The sequence below is a fragment of the Aotus nancymaae genome, unplaced genomic scaffold, assembly GCF_030222135.1.
Source record: "Aotus nancymaae isolate 86718 unplaced genomic scaffold, 86718_ANA_hifiasm-v0.15.2.pri h1tg000038l, whole genome shotgun sequence".
Lineage (NCBI taxonomy): Eukaryota > Metazoa > Chordata > Mammalia > Primates > Aotidae > Aotus > Aotus nancymaae.
This window is the reverse complement of record NW_026988452.1, coordinates 5,947,690-5,971,202: the sequence shown is the minus strand read 5'-3', so window position 1 is coordinate 5,971,202 and position 23,513 is coordinate 5,947,690. Positions and strand designations below refer to the sequence as shown.

At 44.3% G+C, this 23,513-nt stretch overlaps 1 protein-coding gene across 1 annotated transcript in view; it reads left to right on the top strand.

Annotated features, from left to right (window-relative positions):
• The first annotated feature begins 11,937 nt into the window (after positions 1-11,937).
• APRG1 (APRG1 tumor suppressor candidate) overlaps positions 11,938-23,513 on the top strand; it is a 29,811-nt gene continuing 18,235 nt past the window's right edge. Inside the window, 1 exon segment of the mRNA XM_021666587.2 lies at positions 11,938-12,015. The gene's annotated coding sequence lies outside the window, so the exon portion shown is untranslated.

Genomic DNA, 23,513 nt, shown 5'->3' with positions numbered 1-23,513 from the left:
AACTCAGTCCTCCTCGCTGCTACCGATCGATTGAGTTCAGACACAACATGAAAGCTGTTTGCCATTACGACTCTAAATACACAATTTGCAGCCTAGGTTTTGTGCAGCCCTTCAGTTCCAAAGGAGTGCTTCAGGGAACTCTGCAGGGATGGGCGTGATGGAAGGAGGGGAGGATAAAAGGCAGGCTCCTGGGTTCTCCTGCTTCCTTAAAGCGAATCCACTCTTACTTGCGTTAGTCCTTTATAAATCTCAAGGTCTCAGTAGATCCTGGGACCAGAATCGGGCTCTCTGTCACTCTGCTACATTCTATTGGTCAAAGTAATACATTACCTAAATTCAATGAGGCCTGGGTAGTTTTTGTGTTTTCTTTCTTTTTTTTTTTGTAGAGGTAGGTTTTCACCGTGTTGGCCAGGCTGCTCTCAAACTCCACTTCCTTTTCCTCGAAGGTTCACTTTGAGAGGAGCTAGTCATGTAAGTGTCTGCCTACTCTCAGACTGCCATACCTGTAAGAAAACTCAAGCCAGCCCTGTGGAGAGAGATGCCAGGTCAGTCCCGAGAGGTTGTAGCTCTGTCAGCCTAGGAAGTATAAAATCTTGACAAGATCCAGCCCCAGCCACCATCTGACCAAACTATATGAGAAATCCCAAGTGACAATCACTCAGCTGAGCCCAGTCAATCCACAGGGGCATGAAAAATATTAATAAGGTATTTAAAAAATGTTTGATTGAGATGTAATTCACATACCATACAGTTTAGCAATTTAAAGTATACAATTCAATTGTTTTAAGTATAGTCATAGTTTTACAATCATCACTACAATCTAAATTGAGAACACTTTCATCACCCCCAAAAGAAATCCTGCAACCTCCAGCAGTCACTTCCCGTTTGTCCCTCCTCCCCAACCCCCCACCCTGAGCAACCAGTAATCCACTTTCTATGTATGTAGATTTGCCTGTTCTGGACAGTAGGGAGTCTTTTCCCTATTGCTTTCATAGAAATGGAATCAATCATATGTGGCCTTCTGGGACTGCCTTTTTAAACTAGCACCACGTTTTCAAGGGTCTTCCGTGTTGTGGCATGTATAAGAATGTCATTTCTTTTTACTGTCAGTAATATCTTTTTGGCTAGATAGATCATATTTTATTCATTCTTCTGTTGAGGGACATTCGGTTGCCTCCACTTTTTGGCTATTTGTCAGTAACGTTCCTATGAACATTGCTGTACAAGCTTTTGTGTGAACATATGTTTTCGGTTCTCTTGGGCATGTATCTAGGCTAGCAACTTCTTTTTTGAACTTTTAGGTTCAGGGTACACGTGCAGGTTTGTTACACAGGTGAACTTACGTCACAGCGTTTGTTGTACAGATTATTTCATCACCCAGGTATTAAGTCCAGTACCCAGTAGTCGTCCGTGTCTGTGCTGTTGTGAATAGTGTTACAATAAACATTTGCATGCCTGTGTTTTTACAGTAGAATGATTTCTATTCCTCTGGGGTATATACCTAGTAATGGGATTGTTGGGTTGAATGGTAGTTCTGCCTTTAGCTCTTTGAGGAATTGCCACACTGCTCTCCACAATGGTTGAGCTAATTTGCACTCCTACCAACAGTGTGTAAGTGTTCCCTCTTCTCTGCAAGCTCACCAGCATCTGTTGTTTTTTGACTTTTTATTAATAGCCGTTTTGGTTGGCATGAGATAGTACCTTATTGTGGTTTTGATTTGCATTTCTCTAATGATTGGTGATGTTGAGCTTTTTTTCATATGCTTGTTGGCCACATGTATGTCTTCTTTTGAAAAGTGTCTGTTTATGTCCTTTGCTCACTTTTGAATGGGGTTGTTTTTCTCTTGTAAATTTGTTTAAGTTTCCTTACAGAAGTTGGATATTAGACCTGTGTCAGATGCATAGCTTGCAAATATTTACTCCCATTCTGTAGGTTGCCTGTTTATTCTGTTACAGTTTCTTTTGCTGTGCAGAAGCTCTTTAGTTTTTTTTGAAACAGAGTCTTGCTCTGTTGCCCAGGCTGGCGTGCAATGGCACGATCTCGGCTCATTACAACCTCTGTCCCTGGGTTCAGGCAATTCTCCTGCCTCAGCCTCCTGAGTAGCTGGGACTACAGGCACGCGCCACCACGCCCAGCTAATTTTTTGTATTTTTAGTAGAGATAGGGTTTCACCATGTTAGCCAGGTTGGTCTCGATCTCCTGACCTTGTGATCCGCGTGCCTCGGCCTCCCAAAGTGCTGGGATTACAGGCTTGAGCCACTGCGCCCCGCCAGAAGCTCTTTAGTTTAATTAGATCCCATTTGTCAATTTTTGTTTTTGTCGAAATTGCTTTTTGGTGTCTTGTCATGAAATCTTTGCCTGTGCCTATGTCCAGGATGGTATTGGCAAGGTTGTCTTCTGGGTTTTTATAGTTTTGAGTTTTACATTTAAGTCTTTAATCCATCTTGAGTTGATTTTTGTATATGGTATAAGGAAGGGGTCCAGCTTCAGTCTTCTGCATATGGCTGCTACCCAGTTATCCCAGCACCAATTATTGAACACGGAGTCTTTTCCCCATTGCTTGTTTTCTGTCAGCTTTGTCAAAGATCAGATGGTCATAGGTGTGCAGCCTTATTTCTGGGCTCTCTATTCTGTTCCGTTGGTTTATGTGTCTGTTTTTGTAGGTTACTATAGCCCTGTAGTGTAGTTTGAAGTCGAGTAACATGATGCTTCCAGCTGTGTTCTTGTTTTTGTTTTGTTTTGTTTTTTTTGCTTAGAATTTCTTGGATATTTGGGCTTTTTTGGTTCCATTTGAATTTTGAAATAGTTTTTTATAGTTCTCTGAAGAATGTCATTGGTAGCTTGATAAGAATAGCATTCAGTCTGTAAATAAATTGCTCTGGGGAGAGTGGTCATTTTAATGATACTGAATCTTCCTATCTGTGAGCATGGGCTCTTTTTCCATTCGTGTCTTCTCTGATTTCTTTGAGCAGTGTTTTGGAGTTTTCACTGTGGAGATCTTTCGTCTCCCTGGTTAGCTGTATTCCCAGGTATTTTATTCTTTTTGTGGCAGTTGTGAATGCGATTGCCTTCTTGATTTGAGTCTTGGCTAGGCTGTTGTTGATGTCTAGGAAAGCTAGTGATTTTTGAACTTTGATTTTTGTGTCCTGAAACTTTGCTGAAGTTGTTTATCAGCTGAAGGAGCTTTGGGGCTAAGACTACAGGGTTTTCTAAATATAGAATCATGTCCTCTGCAAACATGTGGAAAGAAAGTTGCCCAGGTGCCAAGGCAAGAGACTGAAGGCACAGTCTGTCCCAGTAGAATAAATAACTGATTACTTAGTTTTAGCAGTGATACCAAACATATTTAGAAACAATCACATAATCAATTATATAATCAATCTTATTAAATCATGATTCTTTATTAATCTTTGCCTTAGTATTATAGTGTAGACATATTATAGTGTCTTATCGTATAGACATAATTGGGTGAAATACAGTTAGGAACTGAAGGGACATTGTGAGAAGTGATCAGGAGGCGAGCGTGAGAGCCTTGCGGTAGCACCAGCACCTGGGAAGGCGCCCGTTACTTAGCAGGCCGGGAAGGGGAGTTTCCCTCTCACTGGGGGAGTCCAGAGAACACTCTGCTCTGCCCAGCTTTTGAGGAAGGCCTGACATTAGCCAGGCCTGCCCGCAGACATCCAGGGCTTAAGTGCCTCTCTGTGGTGCTGTGCTCCGATGGTCACCATCCTTGTCCACTTTCACGTTCCGCCTTCTCACCCGGAGCTCTTTTTAAGTTCTTAAAAGTTGTGAGAATAGAGGAACCCCGAAAGCCATTAATCTTTCTGGTAAGTACATAGAAAGATGCTGACGTATGTGCCTCCCCTCCCCGCAGCGGCTACCTGAAAGGGAGGGGCCTCCTGTACTGTAAGCACGTGATTTGTTTGACCCTGTCAATCATGTCAGATGATTCACTCTCCTGACCCTGCCCCCTGCCTTGTATACAATAAATATCAGTGTGTCCAGGCACTCGGGCCACTACTGGACTCCGCGCTTTGGGTGGCAGTGGACCCCTGGGCCCAAACTCCGTTTTCTCTTTCTTGATGTCTTGTGTCTTTTTATTTCCACAGTTTCTCATCTGCACACCTGTAGAGAGGGGCTCACAGGAGCCTGCAGGGCTGGACCCTACACAAACAGGGAGGGTTTCACTTCCTCTCTTCCTTTTGGATGTCTTCTTTTTTTTTTTTTTCAGACGGAGTTTGACTCTTGTTGCCCAGGCTGGAGTGCAATGGCACGATCTTGGCTCACTGTAACCTCTGCCTCTCGGGTTCAAGTGATTCTTCCGCCTCAGCCTCCTGAGTAACTGGGATTACAGGCATGTGCCACCATGCCTGGCTAATTTTGTATTTTTAGTAGAGATGGGGTTTCTCTATGTTGGTCAGGATGGTCTTGAACTCCTGAGCTCAGGTGGTCTGCCCGCCTCGGCCTCACAAAGTACTGGGATGACAGGCGTGAGCGCCTGCGCCCGGCCTGCATGCTCTTTCTTTCTTTCTCTTGCCTGATTGCTCTGGCTGGGACTTCCAATACCACGTTGAATAGGAGTGGTGAGAGGGAAGATTTGCTCTACCAAATATCAGCTGGAAGTTAAACTCCTGAGGTGATGCCAAGGTCAAGGCATAGATGGTGAGGTTACGAACGAGGTTACGGCAGCCCCAGTCACTCCCTACAGAGCCAGTAATGGACAGAGAGCCAGGGAGCAGGGACACGGGGAGGAGACATCAGATGCACTTTGAGGATGAAATGGCAGTTGCCTTTTCCCAATTCATGTTACGGGGCAACCTGAAACACGTCAGAGATAGAGCCTCCTCATGCACCTTGGGCATCTCTTTTAAGAAGAAAGGAGAAGGAGGAGAAAAGGGCATTTATGGAGCATCTGCTCCATCTGGGCACAGCATAAAGGACTCTTCACTCACAGGCTAATTTAAGCCCTCCCAGGATGGAGGTATTGTCATCCTCATTTTACTAATTAGGATTCACCTTTAACCACATTCAATAGCTATTTTAAAAGTTGAGGCCGGTAGTGGTAGCCCAACCTGTAATGTCTACACTTTGGGAGGCCAAGGTAGAAGAATGGCATGAGTCCAGGAGTTCAAGACCAGCCTGGCCAACATGATGAGACCCCATCTCCACTACCAAAAAAAAAGAAAGAAAGAAAAAGAAATTAGCCAGGCATGGTGGCATGTGCCTATAGCTTCTGCTATTCTGGAGACTGAGATGGGAGGATCACTTGAGCCTGAGAAGTCAAGGTTGCAGTGAGCCATGATCCTGCCACTGCACTCCAGCCTGGGTGACAGATCAAGACCCTATCTCCAAAAAAAACCACAAAAAAGTCGGAACTGGGTTTTGTTGAGCCATATTAAGTCTAGATGTTTCAAGAAAATGCCTAAAGATCAGAAAGCATCAGATGCCTTGCGGTCTTGTGATAATACACTACTGGTGAGAGTAATGGGATATGTTAGAATTGCTTAACTATGGCTGGGATGTGGAGAGGAGGAGGAAGTAGTGGGAGAGAGGGCAGGAGAGTGCAAGCGTGCACAGCCAGGGGGCGGAAAGAGCTTCCGCTTTGAAGACAACTGATAAGATGGTCATCGAAACCTGTTTGAGCACCAGAAGTGTGGCACCGGCCGACTGCCCACTTGATACCGGGCGCTCTGCATGCCTCGTTTTCTTTAACTTTCGCAACAGCCGTCAGTCATCCCAGAGGTCAAGAAGTGTGCCAAAAGCTACACGGCCAGCAGCTGGAAAGGTAGGATTTGAATCCTAGACTTGGTGATTCCAAAAGTTTCCACGGGGCCCTCTCAGATTCATGCCAAATCACAAGCAAAATCTCTCCAGTCCTCCACCTCTGTTCTAAACTTTTTCTTTCTTGATTTAAGTGAAAATCTTACTTGCGTCTGAGACTATGACCCCCCTGCAGCTTTCTCCAGGTTGTATGTCAGGGACAGGGAAGGGGGTTGTGCTTTTATTCCCACGCCTCTTGGCTCAAAGCGACTGAGGATGGAGTCAATGTCCACCTTGCAGCTTCCAGGCTGCTGTCTCCTCCTTCCCTAAAAGCTGTGAGCTCTGCAACTGCTGGCGTCTGCAGCCCTCCACAGTGGACAGACACACCTTGGTTTATTGCATTTTGCAGATACTGTTTTTTTTTCCTCAAGTTTTAACAAAGCTTATTTATAAGATCACTTTATTCCTGCATCTTCTCAATTGCTTCCTCCTTGTATTTGCCCTTTTCCTTTCCTACTTGGCGAGATTTGGCTTTCCGTTCAAGGATCTTTTTGCAGTCTTTAGTGCTAACCACCTTGCTGGGTGAATGCCCGCGTGGACAGTTGTGCCATCAGCCGTTTCCCGCTGCACCCGTTCAGTGTAGATTACGTGTTTCTTCCTGTAAACCTGGACTACTTTGCCAGTCTGCTGACCGTTCTAGTGTCCTCGTGCAACCTGAACTTCATCCTCTCGGATGGGCATGGATCGCACGTTGTACTTCTGCCTCAGCTCTTTGGAAAGAGGGGAGGACATAGTCTTCCTGTGAATGTAGGAAGGTGCATTGAAATGCCTTTTGCCATTCTCGCTTCGGTCGGAAGTCACAAAGGGATTGAACTTCATTTTGGCCGCTCCGGCTTCGATGACGGCTGCAAAAGGGGGTATTGTGTTTTTTCCACATTGAAGGTTTGTGGCAGCCTCTCACTGAGCAAGTCTATTGGTGTCATATTTCCAATATCATGTGCTCAGCTGTGTTTCTGTCACATTTTGGTATTTCTCACAATATTTCAGACTTTTCATTATTATTACATCTGTTATCGTTATTTGCAATCAGTGATTTTTTATGTTACTACTGTAATTGTTTTATGCTGCCGCAAACTGCAGCCATGTAAGAAAGCAAACTGAATTGATAAACGTTGTGTGTTTGCTATCAACTCCGCCAACCTGTGGCTCTCCAGTCTCTCTCCCTCTCCTCAGGCCTCCCTATTCCTTGAGATGCAAGCAGTGTTGAAATTAGGCCAGTTAATAACCCCACAGTGGCCTGTAAGTGAAGGGAAGAGTTACATGACTCTCACTTTGAATCAAAAGCTAGAAATAATTAAGCTTAGTGCGGAGGGCATGTAAAAAAACTGAGATAGGCTGAAAGCTAGGCCTCTTGTGCCAAATAGTTAGCTAAGTTGCAAATGCAAAGGAAAAGTTCTTGAAGGACATTAAATGTGAGCACGTGAATGACAAGAGAGTGGAACAGCCTCATTGCCGAAAGGGAGAAAGTTTTAGTGGTCTGGAGAAAAGATCAAACCAGCCACAACATTCCTTTAAGCCAAAGCCTAATCCAGAGCAAGGCCCTACCTTGCTTCAGTTCTATGAAGGCTGACGGGGTGAGGAAGCTGCAGGGAAGAGTTGGAAGCTAGCACAGGTTGGTTCATGAGGTTTAAGGAAAGAAGCCATTTCCATAGCATAAAAGTGTGAGGTAAGGCGGTAAGTGCTGATGGAGAAACTGCAGCAAGTTATCCGGAAGATCTCGCTGAGATCACTGATGAAGGTGGCCGCACTACACGACAGATTTTCAGTGTAGATGAAACAGCTTTCTATTTGAAGAAGATGCCATCTAGGACTTTCATAGCTAGAGAGAAGTCAACGTAGGGCTTTAAAGCTTTAAAACATAGGCTGGCTCTCTCGTTAGGGGCTAGGCAGCCTGTGACTTTCAGATGAAGCCAATGCTCATTCACCATTCCCAAAATCCTAGGGCCCTTCGTGCTGTGATTGCTTCCACTCAAACATGAAACAAAATGAATGGTAACACGTTTCTGTGAGCACTGTTGAAGGAACAGTTTAGAATGTTACATAAACTTAGCTGGGAAAGCAGCAGCGGGGCTGGGGAAGTTGACTCCAGTTTTGAAAGAAGTTCTATGGTGGGCAAAATGCTGTCAAAGAGCATTACATGCTACAGAGAAATCTTTTGTGAAAAGAAGAGTCAATCGACGTGGCAAACTTCACTGGTGTCTTATTTTAGGACATTGCCACGGCCACTCCAGCCTTCACCACCACCACCATGATCGGTCAGCAGCCATCAACATCAAGGCAGAACCCTCCACCAGCAAAAACTCCATGACTAGCTGAAGGCGCAGATGATTGTTAGTGTTTCTTAGTAATAAAGTATTTTTTATGTTTTTTTAGAGACGGGGTCTTGCTATGTTGCCAGGCTGGAGTGCAGTCGCTATTCACAGGCGCGATCCCACTACTGATCAGCATGGGAGTTTTGACCTGCTCCATTTCTGACCTGGGCCAGTTCACCCCTCCTTAGGCAACCTGGTGGTCCCCTGCTCCCGGGAGGTCACCATATTGATGCCAAACTTAGTGCAGACACCTGATCGGCATAGCGCACTGCAGCCCAGAACTCCTGGGCTCAAGCAGTTCTCCCACCTCAGCCTCCCAAATAGCTGGGACTACAGGCACGCGCCACTGTGCCTGGCACAAGAAAGTATTTTTAAATTTATGTACATTGTTGTTTTTAAACATTGTGCTATTGCACACTTAGTCTATAGTAAAGTGTGAACACAACTTTTATATGCACTGGGAAATGAAAACATTTGTGTAGCTCACTTTGTTGTGATATTCACCTTATTGGAGTGTTCTAGAATGGAACCAGCGATGTCTCCGAGGTATGTCTGTAATTTTTGTGCCTCCTGTTCTCCAACCAACTACTTCTGTCTTTTGGCACGACTCAACATTTTTCAGCACTGAGGGACAAATTTAAGACATATTGTTGCTACTCCTGTCCTTTCGCCAGCCTCCTTCCTGTTTATTTCCTCACACTTCCCCTTGGCCTTCCTAGATTCCGTAGCCCAGCATCACTGCCACACATCTTCAGCTGCCACGCCTGTCTCCCTCCATCGAACTCGTCTGGCAAAGCCCTTACCTTGGTTCCATCCCACCTCCACTCGCTCCTTGCCTGGCAGCTGGAGGAGGCTGGAGAGTCTGCTGGATTGCGCTCACTTGCCCACTTGAGATTCACAACCACTAACTTCAAATGGGGCCCTTCATGTGGCCCCAAAAGGTCCCACGTTCCCTAGTCCCCGCACTCTCACAGCACATATGTGATGTGTCTCTTTCCTCACACCTCCAGCACCTCCTCCTCACTCCCCTGAAGTCCAGGCTTCCTACTGCACTGGGAAGATAGAGGCAATTGGAGAAGAGGTGGGCAATTTCCCCACCGTGTCTTCAAACTGATTTTCACCTGTCTCGTAAACTCTTCCATCCCTCCTGTTTCTGTAGCTGAGTCCAATGCTTTTATCCGAAGCCAGTGCCTCACTTCTCCATGGAGGCTGCATCCCCTCAGCTATAACATGCTGCAATTGCACCCACTCACACGTGAAACAAAATGCACAGTAACGCGTTTCTGCCTTGCCCCCACGTCCCTTTTCAACACCTGCTCCACTGATTACTCTTTATTAGACCTTTCTTGAAAGAGCTGCCGGCACTCTGTCTCCAGACTCTCTCTCGCCACCTTTCTTTCTGAACCACGTAAGTCGGGGATTTGCCCCACGATTACACTAACATGACTTTTCCAGGTCACCAGTGACGTCCATCTTGCCGCATCCAATGACTGGTTCTCAGTGCTCATCTTGCCCGAGCTCTCATCAGCGTGTGACAGTTTGCCACTCCCTCCTCTTGGCTTCTGGGGTGGTCCTTCTCACGTCTCCCCACTGGCCACTCCTTTCTCAGTCTCCTTTGCTGCCATCGCTCAGTCCCCAGCCTCTGTAAAGCGCCGAAGGACCACTGCTGAAGCCTCTCCCCATACTCACTCCCTAGATGAATTCATTCAGTCTCACGGCCTCAGAGACTACAGAAGGGTCCACAGCTCCCCACTGTACATCTCCAGCCCAGAGCTTGCAACCAAACTCCAGCCCTGTCTATGTAAACTGCTGACTTCACATCTCCACTTGAATGTTTTATTAGTCAGTTCAAGTTGCCATAACAAAAAGCCACAGACCTGATGAACAACAGAAACTTACTTTCTCACAGTTCCGGAGGCTGGAAGTCTGCGATCAGGTTTTAGGCAGTCTTGCTTTCTCCTGAGGCCTCTTTTCCTGACTCGCTCATGAGCCACTTCCATGTATCTGCATGGCCTTTTCTTTGTGTGTCCCTGGAACTCTCTTGCAGGACACTAGTCATATTGGATTAGGACCGACCCCCTGTGACTTAATTTTTTTTTTTTTTTTTTTTTGACAGGCTTTAGCTCTGTTGCCCTGGCTGGACTGCAGTGCCATGATATAGTCACAGATCACTGGAACCTTGAACTTCTGGGTTCAAGTGATCTTCCTGCCTTAGTCTCCTGAGTAGTGAAGACTGCAGGTGCATACCACCACACCCAGCTACATTTTAAATTTTTTGGGTAGAAATAGTCTCTTTATGTTGCCCAGGCTGGTCTTGAACTCCTGGCATCAAGCAATCCTCCTGCCTTGGTCTCCCAGATTGCTGGGATTATAGGCATGAGTCACTGTACTTGACCCGAATTCAATCCTAATTACCTTGATAAGGCACTATCTCCAAATACAGTCACATTGGGAGCTGGGGTCGCAACATAAAAACTTGGTGAGGGCACAGTTCAGTTTGTAACGGATGTCCAGTGGGCGCCTCAAGCTTACCATGTCTTCTAGGTGAACAGCAGTTCCATCCTTCCAGGGGCTCAGGCGGAAACCCCAGGCTGCCCTCTTCCTCGCTTGCTGCACATTTCAAGACACCAGCAAATCCTGTTGTCTCTGCTTTAAAAATGTGTGTGGGCTCTAACTGCTTTCTGCCTTCACTGCCATCACCCGGATCCAAACCATCATCATTTTAAAACTGTGTTAAGAAAATGGCCTCCTGCGCTGTCTCCTGTTTCTGCCTTTGGCCTTTAAAATCATTTATCAATGTGCCAGTAAGAGTAATCCTTCTAAAACAGAAGTCAGACCATGTCAGTTTCCTGCCACAGGAAGACCCCTTCTCATTCAGGGACCAGCAGAGCCCTGCGGGCCCCCTCTCTGATTGCCTGGTAGAGCCCTGCGGGCTGCCTCTCTGATTGCCTGGTATTCTCCCGCTTGCTGCCTCTGCTCAGCCGCGCCACTCTCCTTGCTGTTGGAGGCACGTTCTCACCTCACGGCCTTTGCCTTTGCTGTTCCCTCCGGCTGAAATGCTCTTGCACTGGATATTACGTGTTGTGTTTCCATCATCTTTGTCAGATATCTGCTCAAATATGACATTTTCAGCCAGACGTGGTGGCTCATGCCTGTAATCCCAGCATTTTAGGAGGCCAAGGCGGGTGGATCACCTGAGTTCAGGGGTTTGAGACCAGCCTGGCCAACATGGCGAAACCCTGTCTCTATTAAAAATATAAAAATTAGGTAGGCATGGTGGCGGGCGGCTGTGATTCCAGCTGCTCGGGAAGCTGAGGCAGGAGAATCTTTGAACCTGGGAGGCAGAGGTTGTAGTGAGCTGAGATCACGCCACTGTACTCCAACCTGGGAAACAGAGCAAGTCTCCATCTCCAAAAAAAAAAGATATTTTCAGAGAGGTCCTCTTTGACTATGTCACAAAAATAGTGCTCCCACTCTTGCTGTGCAAACTCGATTTCCCAAACCCTACTCTATGTATTTCTAAAGCAGTCATTGTCAAATGGTATACTCTCTCTAAATTATTTTTCTGGGCATTTGCCTATTGTCACCTTCTCTCTTCACTAGCATGTGGCTCCATGAGGGCAAACACTTAATCTGTCATGTTCACTGGGGCATTTCCGGAATCCAGAACTTGCCTGAAACCCAGCAGATGTCAATAAGTTCTGGAGGGATGAATGAATGACTCCTCTCACTGTAAGGGAGTTTGGGGTATGCAGTCTTTATCTGGGCACATTTCTCCTGTTCTCTTTGTAGGGGAGAAAGGGATGAGGATGCTGGATGAGCAGCTCAGCGTGTTCCCCATCGTGTAAGGGAGCCGTGCCAAGCTCCGCACTGTCCTCCTCGGTACGTATCCTTAGAATGCATCCTTTGCAGAAGCAGGAAGTGCCTGTGCTGGCTGTGAGTCTTTGTGGACAGAGGTAGGATCATGCTGGCTAGAAAAGTAAGCATCGAGGAGGGGTAAGCATTTGTTGTATGAGGTCCGGAGAGGTCCTGCCTCAAGGAAGAGGGTTGCACAGACCCCTGGGAAGCCTCCTCTGTGCACTGGAGCTGGTGGGTAGAGGTATGGGCTCTCAAATTGAGCCTGATTTCCGGACTGTGGCATGGAATGGTGCTGGGTGTGTATCTTAGTCTGTTTTGTGCTGCTATAACAGAATAGCTGAGATTAGGTAATTTATAATGAACAGAAATGTATTTTTTATGGTCCTGGAGTCTAAGTCCAGAATCAAGCGGTTGGCATCTTGGGAGGGCTTCTTGCTACATCATTATATGGCAGAAGGTGAGAGGGCAAGAGGTAAAGTGCACACAAGAGAGGGGAGAACAAATGTGTTCCTCTACAGTGAAGCCATTCCCAGGATAATTAACATACTCCCACAGTCATGGCATTCGTTCATTCATGAAATCAGAGCCATCCTGATCTACGTACCTCTCAACAGATGCATCTGTTAGTACTGTTACAACGGCAATTAAATTTCAACATGAGTTTTGGAGGGAACATTCAAACCGTAGCAGCGTGCCATTCTTCATGTTCACCTCTGAGCATACTCCCACCTTTGCTGTTTCCATCCTCAAGTCTTTGCCTTTCATCCCCAAGCCTGGCCTCAGCCCGTAATCTTTTGTGCCAATGCCAGAAATTGAGGTTTAAAGTCTCACTGAGTAATTCTTCACCAAAGATATCTTGTAAACCAATAGTCAGTGAATTCTACTTGGTCGCCTGTGGATACTAGTTGGGTATGTAAGTTAGTGTTTGCTGCTGAAAATAACAACTGTTTACTGAGCTCACAATTCAGTGGATTTGCAATTTAGACTGGGATCAGTGGGGTGGTTCTTCTGCTCTCAGCTGGGCTCACACGTTCAGTTGCAGCCAACTTCTGTGGCTGAGACTAGATGGTCTTGGGCTAGGATGGCTTATCTGTACTTTGTGTGGTCACTCATAGTTGGTCACTCACCCAGGCTGGCGCAGGCTTGCTGACATGGCAGGCCCACAGGGCTCTGAGGTAGCAAATAAGAGCATGCATGGCTTATTGAGGCCTAAGCTCAGATATCAAACTCCATCACATCTATTACATTCTGTTGGTCAAAGCAAGTCGTCACGAGGGCTAGTATATGGACCACACAACTGAGTGAGAAAGCGGGGAGATGTTTCTTCACCCAGGGGCCATCATATTTTCTGTTTTTTATAGGCCCTTGGGATGTTTCTTCACCCAGGGGCCATCACATTTTCTGTTTTTTATAGGCCCTCAGTCTGTTCCTCTCATTCCCAGCAGTAGTGGGTTCTGTGGAGTCCTCTGCCTTCTGCCCTTGGGCTAGACAGCTGTGTCTGTGAGCTCTGTGACCTTTTTTTTTTTTCCCCCATACAGGTTCACAGAAGCTCTCAGAGACATTTTTTGCTTAAGAGCCTCTTGATTTTCCTGGTCTGTTGTCATAACCAGAGCTTGTTGGCAAGGCTTCAGCCATTTGTATCTAATCCTGTGCACTGATTAATGGAGGTGGTTTCACTTTTATTTTCCCTTTGTGGCAGCCTGTCTCCCCAGTGGCTGGGGCAGAAGCTGCTCGCAAGTCTGTGGCTATTTATGGGCAGAGCCAGAGATGTGCTGTGCTCATTCCGAGACGTGGTGGGGATGGAGGTATGGGTCACATCCTGCTCTGTGACCTTGGCCAACAGTTTTAACTTTTCCTAACTGCCTCCCAAAGTGTCATTTCCCTCATATTTACAAATTATATGATAAAACTCCCTTTTGCCATCATCAGTTTGTCCTGCTACTGGACCATCAGCATACAAACATGCTATCATTGCTCCTATCTTTTTTTTTTTTTTTTTTTTTTTTGAGACAGAGTCTTGCTCTGTCACCAGGCTGGAGTGCAGTGGTGCAATCTTGGCTCACTGCAACCTCTGCCTCTAGGTTTCAAGTGATTCTCCTGCTTCAGCCTCCTGAATAGCTGGGAGTACAGGCGTGCGCCACCACACCCGGCTAATTTTTGTATTTTTAGTAGAGACGGGGTTTCATTATGTTGGCCTGGATGGTCTTTTTTTTTTTTATTGCATTTTAGGTTTTGGGGTACATGTGAAGAACATGCAAGATTGCTGCACAGGTACACACGTGGCAGTGTGATTTGCTGCCTTCCTCCCCTTCACCTATATGTGGCATTTCTCCCCATGCTATCTCTCCCCAACTCCCCACCACCCGCTGTCCCTCCCCTATTTCCCCCCAACAGACCCCAGTGTATAGTGCTCCCCTCCCTGTGTCCATGTGTTCTCATTGTTCAACACCCGTCTATGAGTGAGAACATGCGGTGTTTGATTTTGTGTTCTTGTGTCAGTTTGCTGAGAATGATGGTTTCCAGGTTCATCCATGTCCCTATAAAGGACGCAAACTCATCATTTTTGATGGCTGCATAATATTCCATGGTGTATATGTGCCACATTTTCCCTGTCCAGTCTATCATCGATGGGCATTTAGGTTGGTTCCAGGTCTTTGCTATTGTAAACTGTGCTGCAATGAACATTCGTGTGCATGTGTCCTTATAGTAGAACGATTTATAATCCTTTGGATATATACCCAGTAATGGGATTGCTGGGTCAAATGAAATTTCTATTTCTAGATCCTTGAGGAATCGCCACACTGTCTTCCACAATGGTTGAACTAATTTACACTCCCACCAACAGTGTAAAAGTGTTCCTATTTCTCCACATCCTCTCCAGCATCTGTTGTCTCCAGATTTTTTAATGATCGCCATTCTAACTGGAGTGAGATGGTATCTCAATGTAGTTTTGATTTGCATTTCTCTAATGACCAGTGATGATGAGCACTTTTTTTTTTTTTTTTTTTTTTTTTTGAGACAGAGTCTTGCTCTGTCACCAGGCTGGAGTGCAGTGGCACGATCTTGGCTTACTGCAACCTCTGCCTCTAGGGTTCAAGTGACTCTCCTGCTTCAGCCTCCTGAATAGCTGGGAATACAGGCGTGCGCCACCACACCCGGCTAATTTTTGTATTTTTAGTAGAGACGGGGTTTCATTATGTTGGCCTGGATGGTCTTGATCTCTTGACCTCGTGATCCACCCACCTTGGCCTCCCAAAGTGCTGCGATTATAGGCGTGAGCCTCTGCACTTGGCCCCATTGCTCCTATCTCAAAACATTGATCTTGTCTTAACTCCATGTCTCTTTTCCCACTACTCTTCAGAGATAAACTCTTTAGAAAATGTAACTGTACTCACTATCCTCAGTATGTCGGCTTCCATTTCCCCTTCAAGACTCTCTGGTCAGGACTCCTCCTCGCCTCCTCTGAAACTCCTCTTGGCAAGGTCAGTTGCTAAGGCCCATGGTCATTCTCTGTCCCCATCTGATTCTCCGCAGGTGGTCATTTTCTCCTTGAGAAACTCTCCACTCACTTGGCATTCTCCTCCCTTCTTGCTGGCTGGCTCATCCTCATTTCCCTGACCACTGAATATTGGAGGGCTCTAAGTTCAGGTTCTAGGCCTTTCCTCTTTCCTCTTTGATACACTGAGTTCCTTGTATTTTGGGTATATACCTAGCAGGGGGATTGTTGGATTATATGACAGTTCTATTTTTAATTTTTTTGGGACCCTCCAAACAGTTCTCCATAGTGGTTGTACTAATTTACATTCCCACCAATGGTGTGTGATGGTTCCCTTTTCTTCACATCCTCACGAGCATTCATGATTGCTATCTTTTGCATAAAAGCCATTTTAGCTGGGATGAGATGATATCTTGTTATAATAATAATTTTGATTTGCATTTCTCTGATGATCAGTTATACTGGGTACCTTTTCATATTCCTATTTGCCATTTGTATGTCTTCTTTTGAGAAATGTCTGTTCAGATCTTGTGCCCATTTTTAATTGGATTATTAGATTTTTTTCTATAGAGTTGTTTGAGCTCCTCATATATTCTGGTTATTAATCCCTTGTCAAATGGATAGTTTGTATATATTTTCTCCTGTTCTGTGGGTTGTCTCTTCACTTTGTTACCTGTTTGCTTTTTTAACTTGATATGATCCCATTTGTCCATTTTTTACTTTGCTTGCCAGTGCTTGTGGAGTATTACTCAAGAAATCTTTGTCCAGCCTAATGTCTTGGAGAGTTTCCCTAATATTTCCTGTCTGTACTTTCATACTTTGAGGTCTTACACACACACGCACACATGCACACGTGTGTGTATGTGTGTGTGTGTGTGTATGTGTGTGTGTGTGTGTATATATATATAATATTTTATGTTTTGGAGACGGACTCTCATTCTGTCACCCAGGCTGGAGTGCAGTGGCATGAGCTCAGCTCACTGCAACCTCTGCCTCCCAGGTTCAAGTGATTCTCCTGCCTCAGCTTTCCAAGTAGTTGGGGTTACAGATATGCCACCACCATGTCTAGCTAGTTTTTGTATTTTTAGTAGAGATAGAGTTTCACCCTGTTTCCCAGGCTGGTCTCAAACTCCTGGCCTCAAGTGATCTGCTTGCCTTGGCCTCCCGAAGTACTGGGATTACAGGCATGAGCCATCATACCTAGCCTGGGGTCTTAGATTTAAGTCTTCAATCTATTTTAATTTTATTTTTGTATAAGGTGAAAGATAGGGGTCTAATTTTATTCTTCTGCATATGAATATCCAGTTTTCCCAGCACAATTTATTGAAGACTGTTTTTTTCCCCAATGTATATTCTTGGCACTTTTGTAAAAAATGAGTTCACTGCAGATGTATGGATTTGTTTCCGGGTTCTCTATTGGTGCCCTCAGGCTACGTGTTTGTTTTTATGCCAGTACCATGCTGTACTGTATACTCTGTAGCATAATTTGAAGCCAGGTAATGTGAATCCTCTAGTTTTGTTCTTTTTGCTCAATATAACTTGGCTATTCTGGATCTTTTGTGGTTCCATATAATTTTAGCATTTAAACACATTTTTTCTAATTTTAATTAAAAAAAAAATTTTGTATAGTCTCACCATCTTGCCCAGGCTGGTCTCAAACTCCCAGGCTCAGGTGATCCACCCACCTTGGCTTCCCAAAGTATTGAGATTACAGGTATGAGCCACCATGCCCAGCCTGTTTTTTTCTATTTCTGTGTAGAAAGTCATTGGCATTTTGATAGGGATTACATTGAATCTACAGACTGCTTTGGGTAATATGACATTTTCACAATATTGATTCCTTTAGTTTATGAACATGGAATATCTTTCTATTTTTTGGTGTCCTCCTCAATTTCTTTCATCAGTGTTTTATAGTTTCATTGTAGAGGTCATTCACTTGTTTGGTTAATTCCTAGGTATTTAATTTTATTTGTATTTATTATAAGTGGGATTACTTTCTTGATTTCTTTTTCAGATAATCTGCTGTTGGCATATAGAAATGCTACTGATTTTTGTATGTTGATTTTGTATCTTGCAACTTTACTGATTTTTTTTTATCAGATCTAACAGTTTTTTGGTGGAATCTTTATGTTTTTCCAAATATAAGATCATATCATCTACGAACAATGATAATTTGACTTCTTCTGTTCTTTTTTTTTTTTTTTGAGACAGATTCTCACTCAGTCACCCAGACTGGCGTGCAGGGGCATGATCTTGGCTTACTGCAATCTCCGCCTCTCTGGTTCAAGTGATTCTCCTACCTTAGCCACCTGAGTAGCTGGTATTTCAAACTCCCACCACCACACGTGGCTAATTTTTGTATTTTTAGTAGAGATGGGATTCACCATGTTGGCCAGGCTGGTCTTAAACCCCTGACCTCAAGTGATCTGCCCTCCTCAGCCTCCCAAAGTGCTGGGATTACAGGCTGAGCCTTCCTTTCCAATTTGGATGCCCTTTCTTTCTCTTGTCTGATTGCTCTAGCGAGGATTTCCTGAGCTATGTTGACTAACAGTGGTGAAAGTGGGCGTTCTTATTGTGTTCTAGATTGTAGAGGAAAGGCTTTCCATTTTTCCCCGTTCAGTATGATACTAGCTGTGGATCTGTCACATGTAGCTTTTGTTGTGTTGAGGTATGTTCCTTCTATACTCAGTTTTTTGAGAGATTTTATCATGAAGGAATATTAAATTTTATAAAGTGCTTTTTCAGCATCAATTGAAACAGTCATATGGGTTTTGTCCTTCATTCTGTTGATATAATGTATTGCATTAATTGATTTTCATATCTGGTACCATCCTTGCCCATTTGGTCATGATGAATGATCAGTGATGAATTTAATGTGTTGTTGAATTCAGTTTGCTAGGATTTCGTTGAAGATTTTTGCATCAATGTTTATTGGTGATAATAGCTCATAGTTTTCTTTTTTTTGATGAGTCTTGGTCTGGTTTTGGCATAAGGGTAATACTGGCTTCATAGAATGAGTTTGTAAGTATTCCCTCCTTGTCTATTTTTCAGAATAGTTTGAGTAGAATTGGTATTAGTTTTCTTTAGATGTTCGATAAACTTCAGCAGGAAAGCCATTGGGTCCCTGGCTTTCCCTGGCAGACAGACTTGAAATTTTCTTCTTAATTTCTTCATTGATCCTCTGGTCATTTAGGAGCATATTGTCTAATTTTCATGTGTTTCTACAGTTTCCAAAATAATTCGTTATTGATTTCTAGCTTTATTCCATGTGGTCAGGGAAGATTCTTCTTTTTCTTTTTTTAATTTTAAAGACTTGTTTTGTGGTCTAGTAAATGGTCTATCCTTGGGAATAATTTATGTATTGAGAAGAATGAGGATTCTGCACCCATTGGAGGAAATGTTCTGTAAATATGCATTAGGTCCATTTGGTCTATGGTGCAGAAGTCCAATGTCTCTTTGGTGATTTTCTGTCTGATGATCTGTATATTGATAAAAGTGGGGTGTTGAAGTCTCCAGCTATTATTGTATTGAGTTATATCTTTCTCTTTAGCTTTAATAGTTGCTATATGTATCTGGGCTCCAGTGTTGGGTGCATATATGTTTACAATTGTTATATCCTCTTGCTGTTATATCCTCATTATTATATAATGACCTTCCTTGTCTTTTTCTTTATATTTTTGTCTTGAAGTCTTTGTTTTTTGAAATGGAGTCTCACTCTGTCACCCAGGCTGGAGTGCAGTGGTGCCATCTTGGTTCACTGCAACCTCTTCCTCCTGGGTTCAAGCAGTTCTCCTGTCTCAGCCGCACCAAGTAGCTGGGACTATAGGCACATGCCACCAAGTCTGGCTAATTTTTGTATTTTTGGTAGAGATGGGATTTCATCATGTTGGCCAGGCTGATCTCAAACTCCTGACCTCAGGTGATCCACCCACCTCAGCCACCCAATGTGCTTGGGATCACAGGTGTGATCAACTATGCCTGGTCAGTTTTTGTCTTGAAATCTATGTTGTCTGATGTAAGTATAGCTAGCTACTCCTGCTGTCATTTTGTATCCATTAGCATGGAATATCTTTTTCCATCCCTTTATTTTCAGTCTGTGTGAGTCTTTATAGGTGAAATGTGTTTCTTGTAAGCAACAAACCACTGGGTCTTTTAAAAAAAATTCATTCAGCCCCTCTCTCTTTTGATTGGAGAGTTTAGTCCATTACAGTCAATGGGATTATTGATAGGTAAGGACTTACTCCTGCCATTTTGTTGTTTGTTTTCTGGTTGCTCTGTGATCTTCTCCTCCTTCTTTCCTTGATTCTGTCTTCCTTTAAGTGAAGGCGATTTTCTCTGGTGATGTGTTTAATTTCTTGCTTTTGTATCTGTGGTATGTTTTTTGATTTGAGGTTACCATGAGGCTTGCAAATAATATCTTATAACCTATTATTTTAAACTGATGACAACACTGATTGTGTAAACAAAGAAACAAACAAACAAATAAGCAAAGAGAAAACTAATAAAAAATCAACACTTTATCTTTATCCCCCTACTTTTAAACTTTTTTGTTGTTTATATCTTATTGTGCTGTCTAGGTCTTGAAAAGTCATTGTAGTTGTTATTTTTGATTGACTCATGGTTTAGTCTTTCTACTCAAGATATAAGTAGTTTACCCATCACAATTACAGTATTGTAATATTGTTTTCTTTTCTTTTCTTTTTTTTTTTTTTGAGATGGAGTCTTTCTCTGTTGCCCAAGCTGGAGTGTAGTGGCATGATCTTGGCTTACTGCAACTTCCATCTCCCGGATTCAAGCAATTCTTCTGCCTTGGCCTCCCAAGCAGCTGGGACTACAGGCATGTGCCACCACACCTGGCTAATTTTTGTATTTTTAGTAGAGATGGGGGTTTACCATGTTGGCCAGGCTGGTCTTGAACTCCTGACTTCAAGTGATCCACCTGCCTCGGCCTTCCAAAGTGCTAGGATTATAGGTGTCAGCCACCACACCCAGCCTATTCTGTGCTTTTCTATGGAGTTACTATTCCCAGTGAGTTTTGTACCTTCAGATGATTTCGTATTGCTTATTAAATTCTTTTCTTTCAGGTTGAAGAACTTCATTGCTGAAATCCCTCAGTTTTTGTTTGGGAAATTATTTCTCTTTTATATTTAAAGGGTACTTTCACTGGATACACTATGTTGGGAGAAAAGTTTTTTCCATCAACGCTTTAAATATGTCACGTCACTCTCTTTAGGCCTGTAAGATTTCCACTGAGAAGTCTGCTGCCAGATATATTGGAGCTCCATTGGTATATATATATATATATATATTTTTCTTTTTGAGATGGAGTTTCACTCTGTCACCCACGCTGGAGTGCAGTGGTGTGATCTCAGCTCACAGCAATCTCCGCCCCCCTGGGCTCAAGCGATTCTCCTGCCTCAGTCTCGAGAGTAGCTGGGATTATAGGCACCCACCACCACTCCCAGTTAATTTTTGTGTTTTTAGTAGAGTGAGTTTCACCATATTGGCCAGGCTGGTCTGGAATTCCTGACCTCAAGTGATCCGCCTGCCTTGGCCTCCCAAAGTGCTGGGATTACAGGTGTGAACCACTGCACCTGGCCTGCACTGTATGGTATTTCTTTTTTATTGCTGCTTTTGGATCCTTTCTTCCCCTTGACCTTTTGAAGTTTGATTATTAAATGTCTTGAGGCAGTCTTATTTGGATTAAATCTGCTTGGTGTTCTATAATGTTCTTGTACTTGAATGTTGATATCTTTCTCTAGGGTTGGGGAGTTCTCTGTTATTATCCCTTTGAATAAAGTTTCTATCTCTATCTCTCCCTCTCTACCACCTCTTTATGGCCAATACATCTTAGATTTTCCCTTCGGAGGCTATTTTCTAAATCTTCAAAGCATACGTTATTCTTTTTTATGATTTTTACTTTGTCTCCTATGACTGTGTATTTTTAAATAGCCTGTCTTCAAGCTCGTTAATTCTTTATTCTGCTTGATCAATTCTGCTGTTAAGAGACTCTGATAGGCTGGGTACTGTGGCTCACATCTGTAATCCCAGCACTTTGGGAAGCCAAGGCACGTAGATCACTTGAGTTTATGAGTTCAAGACCAGCCTGGGCAACATGGTTAAGCCCTGTCTCTGCCAAAAATACAAAAAATTAACCAAGTGTAGTGGTGTGTGCCTGTGGTCCCAACTACTCAGGAGGCTGAAGTAGGAGGATTGCTTGAGCCAAAGAGGTAAATGTTGCAGTGGGCCAAGATTGCACCACTGCACTCTAGCCTGGGTGACAGAGTGAGACCCCATCTCAAAAAAAAAAGAAAAGACAGAGATAGATAGACTCTGACATATTATTCTTCAATATGTTCCTTACAGTTTTCAGCTCTAGAATTTCTGCTTGATTCTTTTTGTTTCAATTTCTTTGTTAAATTTATCTGATAGGATTTTGAATTCCTTTCCTGTGTTATCATGAATTTCATTGAGTTTACTAAAAACAGCAATTTTTTGTATTCTCTGTATGAAAGATCACCTATTTCCATCTCTTTGATTGGTCACTGGTGCCTTATTTAGCTCAAATGGTGGAGTAATGTTTTCCTGAATGGTCTTGATGCTTGTGGAGTTCGTTGGTGTCTGGGCATTGAAGAGTTGAGTGTTTATTGTAGTCTTTGACGTCTGGGCTTGTTTGTACTCATCCTTCTTCAGACAACTTCCAAGGTATTCAGAGGGACTTGGGTGTTGTGATCTAAGTTTTTGGTCACAACAACCATATCTGCATAAGGGGGCAGGGCACCCCAAGCCCAGTAATGCTGTGGCTCTCGCAGACTAGGAGAGGTACTGCCTTGGTGTTCTTAGATCAGATCTGGAAAAATTCACTGGATTACCAGGCAGAGACTCTTGTTCTCTTCCCTTACTTTCTCCCAAGCAAATGGAATCTCTCTCTGCTGAGCTGTCTGGAGCTGGGGGTGGGATGACATAAGCACCTCTGTGGTTACCACCACTGGGACTATGCTGGTCAGGCCTGAAGCCAGCACAGCACTGGGTCTCACCTAAGGCCCTCAGTAACCGCTGCCTGGCTACCACCTATGTCTGTACAAGTCCCAAGGGCTATACCATTAACAGGTGGCAAAGTCAGCCAGGCTTGTGTTCTTCTCTGCAGGGAAGCACATTCCCCCTGTTCCCAGGTGGGTCCAGAGATGTCGCCTGGGAGGTGGGGCCTGGCGTTGGAAACTTTAGGCATCTATCTGGTGCTCTGTTCTACTGTGGCTGAGCTTGCACCCAAGCTACAAGATGACATCCTTCCCACTCTTCCCTCCCCTTTCTACAGTGGAGGAGTCTCTTCTTAAGGCCGGTGTTGTCCCAGGTGAGTACTGCCTGGCTACTGTTGATGTTCACTCAAGACTCAAAGGCTCTTCACTCAGCTTGTAGTGAATTCTTCTAGACCCGGGACTCTCCCTTTAGGGCAGTGGGCTCCCCTCTGGCTCAGGGCAGGTCCAGGAATATCACCCAAGAGCCAAGGCCAGGAATCAGGAACCCTACCAGCCCACTTGGCGCTCTACCAAACTGTGGCCGAGCTGGTACCTAAGCCTCAAACAAAGTCCCTTTTACTCTTACCTCTCCTTTTCTCAAGCAGAAGGAATCTCTTCCCATAGCCGCTACAGTTTCAAATGTGCTGGGTCACACCCAAAGCCAGCACATCTCTGAGTCTCACCTAAGGCCCGTGGTGAGTACTGCCTGGCTACTACTGCTGCTTTTTCAGAGCCCAGGGGCTTTTTAGTCATCAGGTGATGGGCATTGCCAGGACTAGGTCCTTCCCTTCCAGGCAGTGGATTTCTTTCTGGGCCAGGGTGTATCTAGGAATATCATCCAGGAGCTAGGGCCTGAATAGGAGCCTCAGAACTCTGCCTGGTGCCCTATCCTGCTGTGGCTACGCTGGTATCCACATTGCAAGTCAAAGTCCTCTTTATTCTTCTCTCTCTGCTCCTAAAGCAGAAGGAAGGAGTCTTCCCCAGAGCTGCCGGCTCTGCTGCCTGCGGTT